Raw genomic sequence first — 4,612 nt, 5'->3', positions numbered from 1 at the left:
ATATTTCACAACTGGACATTTAGTGTGGTAACTTTTACAGAATCTGTGTATATTGGTGGTAGGTTGGATATCATATTCTACTTGAATATCCTGATAAGCCTGATTCAAAATCTCCAATGATAATCATATATTGATGGAATTATGTATCAAAAAGCTGTGAATTTGGAGCTGTCTACATGCTTCATAAACACTGTTTAAAAAGTGTTTTGTTTTCTTTTGACTTCTTTGACCAGAGCCCTACACAAAGGAAGAGGACAGAGGACCTCATTTTCTAAAGGAAGATCCCTCACACACTTTCAAGACTGTGAAGGTTAGCATTGTTTCTTTTAGTAAATTTAATAATGACAGCACCACAGTGGATTTTAAATTAAAAAGTACATGTGTACTTTTTCCTCACCAAATGTATTATTACAAGATCTTTGACACTGGATTTGGTCTGGGTTTCAGAGAAACTAACTGGCAAGCTAGCATTGATATTATTAGTGTCTTGTGTTTATTCATGTCTTCACCAGGGTCTTTGACATTTCGCTGCTGTACTGTTCACTTCAGCTTTACGTTTGATTTCTCACATTGTATATTGTAATGGCAGAGATATTAGGATATTTAAGGGCCTGCAGTGGCTGCTACAGCTGTGGGGGCAATACTTTGGTGAAATGTCCTGGACCCTGGAAAAGAGACTGTGTAGACTGGGTAAGCAATTAAAGGTTACTGGCCGAGAGTCATTGGGCAGCTGGGTAAAGGTGGATGTTGATATTCAGTGCCAATTATGCAACCTGTTCAGCCATGTCTATATGCTCTTTTTCATGCTGTTAATATAGGGGAAAAAATAAACTTTAATCAATAAACTGATTAAAGAAGCATTGTCTATGGAGCCATAATCTGATCCTGTAGTGTAGCTGCAGTTTGCACATTTCATGTATTCTCAGCCAGATTTGGTTTAGAGCACAGCCAATATTTAGCATAAGTAGATTTAAATTCACACACTGGTGATGGCAAGCTACATTGTAGCCACAGCCACCCTGGGGCGCACTGACAGAGGCGAGGCTGCGGACACTGGCACCACCGGCCCTCTGACCACCACCAGTAGGCAACAGGTGAAGTGTCTTGCCCAAGGACACAACGACTGAAACTGTCAGAGCCGGGGCTCGAACCGGCAACCTTCCAATTATAAGATGAACTGTCAACTCTTGAGTCACGATTCAGTCATCCACCCATGTGTGTGAATGACTGAATGTGTAAAGCACTTTGGAGTCCTTAGGGGACTAGTAAAGCACTATACAAATACAGGCCATTTACCATTTAAATTGAAAATTTTGTTTGAATTCTGCAATTGAAGACATGCTCAGTTATTTATGAACATGGTCTTTGTTTAAAGCAAGAAATGGATTTGTAACATGGGGTGCATATCTCATTCTGAAAAACTTTAACAACTAATAAGTGTTACCCAAAGCCAATCACCATCATCCAAGGCATCAGTATGGCTCTTCTTTGGAAAGACATGAATTCTTAAGCACAAGGGATATTGTGTAATTGTAATTGTGTAATTTTTTTTTTTTTTTTTGTCTTTGAACCCTTTTATAGCCGACAGGTATTGAAGACACGTTTTCTAAGAGGATGAAAGTTGGCATTGCGATGGTGAAAGAAGAAGACATCATCGATGTGTTGGTTGTCCTTGAGGCGGCAGTAATCCTGTCTAATCTGAGGATGTCTCAAGTGCCATTTCCATGCTGATGGGCCTTCTTTTTGCCCTCAACATAGACTATCCAAAGGAACTTAAGGACATCTTTGAAGCCATTCAGAACATCCTAATGAACATTGGTGGAAGGCAGTGCATCTCACCAGTGCATGGTCTAAGAAACAGACTCTTGCAGAAAGCCATGCAGAACTGTAATTGTATGCTCCTTAGTGTTAAGGACAGTTTTATTTTACTGTTTGTTTTTTTTATTCTTGCAAGTTCTCATTCTCACTTTTGTATGTCACTAAATGACTACACTTTACATTCCAGATTAGACAATTACTCATTTGTTCATGGTTTAAGAAACTTATGTGAACAACAATATAATGGTGGACTCTGCAGATGCTTATCTCATGCAAGTCAGTAGTTTTTCCTTTGTTTTGCAATTGAGCAGACTCAAACTAATGTTTCTGAAATATCCATATTATCAAATGTTTCAGAAGCATGCACTCATTTTCAGAGATATTGGTTCTGTGGAATTTGTTGCAATTGTAAACGAAGACAAATACAAGAGTTTGATGTCTTAGTTGTTATAAACTGATCTTTACTGTCACTTATCAAAGGTTTTGTACTATTTTAATATTTAAAGTTTTATGCTAACAAGTTTTATGCTAACAGGTGTGACTGAGCACAATGAAGTTTAAAAATTTTGTAAATGTAAAGAATAACTTTTCTAAAATAGCAAGTCTCCCATTGATACATTACATTAATGCAGACTTTATGTTGTTACTTCACAAGAATCACTACTGCTCCTAGAGTATTGGTCAGAATTTAATCTTCACCCAAACTGGGCTCAAGACCAAGTTCAAATTTATTGTTTCACAGGAGCAGCCTTTGAGTTTTGATGGATTGTGAGCCTGATGAGCTACGTCACTGATTTTTCTGTTTCTCAGATGACTAAGATGGCACAATAAATGGTGAATGTTGGGTGCTCATGAGTAATTGTCTTGTCATGGTCTTAAAACAAACTTTCTGTATGAAATGATCAGATACACTTTAATGGAATCTGTGGGTTTTATTTTTTTTCTGTAAACAACAGAAAATTAATTTAAAGGAATGTAGATATTTAAACCTGAGATCTAAGATAAACCTAACAGGTAGTTTTGCTGAAATGGATGTTAGAAAGCTAAAAAACAAAACAAAACTTAAAATGTTTAATACACATTTTTTCTTCACATCCAGTCAATCAACTCTGATAATTAAAATGAAACTGATTTACAAGTTCACTCAGCTACCTTAAGGAGCTCAGTTAATTAATAAAGTTAAATCAACTTAGCTAACAGATTATGTTAGTTAAGCTAAAATAGATTCCTAAGTTAAAAGAACTACTAAAGTATTTGAATTAACTAAAAAACCCAAGTCAACTGAACTAGGACAAGAGTTTAAACAATAGATTATTTTAATTTAGCTGAAAGGGTTTTCCCAAGTAAAAATGACAATTAAAGGAGTTGAACTGACTAACAAATCTCAGTCAACTAAACTAAGATGAAAGTTTAGACAACATGTGATTTTTCATTAAGATAACAATTGGTTGTGTTATAAGAACAAACTCTATTTCTTGACTTAACTTAAAATTTTAAGGCAGCCCTTTACCTCATATTTTTAAGTTGAAACAACAAGTTATATTTTACAGTGTATAACTGTGAAACTGTGCTCTTCCATTATACATGACTTATAATAGATGTTGAGAGGTTCCACTAAAAAACACAAATACCCACTTTGTTGTGTTGGAGAAATAATAAGGGCACCATCAAACCCTGCAGGACTTTTCTTCGTTGAGCCATGAATGTCAGAACGAGGCATGAACCTAGTGAACCATAGCTCCTGCCTTCTGGTGCCCTTGGTTTAGTTTTCCTCCTTTGTTAAGTTATTTTGCTGTCCTTTTCAGATTGTTTCATGTATTTTGATTAAAATCTATTAGTGTAAGGGAGATTTAATTTTAAACCTTGGTCCACAAATATAGGTAGTCATACATGTGTAACTAAATCTCTTTTTATGTGACAGGTGTTTGTCTTCATACATATCATACATACTAAAAATACCATCTGACTCCCCTCAGTAGACAAAGGTGACAAGCTGTGACAAGCTGTGTTTGATACAGACTAATCCACCTGGCACAAGAGTGACGTGTTCTACAAAAGAACACTGTGTAATGTTTTCTTGATGTCCTTTCTTCCTTTGTTTTGCAGAACATTTTTATAGTTCATACACATAACACATTACATATACATATAGAAAAGGCTCTCAGGTTGAGATGTAATGGTAAATCTTAAAAGAAATGAAACAAACAGTATATAATTTTAATTTAGAAAAACTAAACAAAAAACGGGCACAACTTCTTCCCTGAAATTCACGGGGGCTGTAGTTTTAAAACATATAACATTCAAGCTTGAGCAAATGGAGAACATGCTGAGGGTTTATTTTCAGTCAATATTTCTAAGTACTCAAAGCACCTGCAACAGTGCAGCAGTGTCTTATTGAGATGTTTGGAGCACTACGGTAAAGGCAGTACTCTACTGAACTACAACTCACTTCTAGTTTAGGTCTTTTGTTGGGTTTTCCTGATTATTAGGAAAGCCTCCTCCTGTTATAGGTTTTTCTGTTGTCATTTCTGCAAAGATATGAAATATTTTTTTCGGATAAAGTATTCAACATGGGTAAAAAAAAAAATACAACAGCGGGATTGTTAAAAAAAATCCAGCACTTAACCTCTTTTACAGTACCCAGTGCACAAAACATTTTGCATTTATTTTAATAATACTGGGAGTGTTTGCTTCCTCGTGCTACGGTCACATGGGAGGTAAACGAAGTTGTCAAAGTTGCGCATGTTCAAACCAAATCTCTAAGATGCCTTTAAGGGATACACTTAACGGGGGA

Source organism: Oreochromis aureus, linkage group 7 (genome assembly GCF_013358895.1).
Source record: "Oreochromis aureus strain Israel breed Guangdong linkage group 7, ZZ_aureus, whole genome shotgun sequence".
NCBI lineage: Eukaryota > Metazoa > Chordata > Actinopteri > Cichliformes > Cichlidae > Oreochromis > Oreochromis aureus.
Note: the sequence above shows the minus strand (reverse complement) of the source record.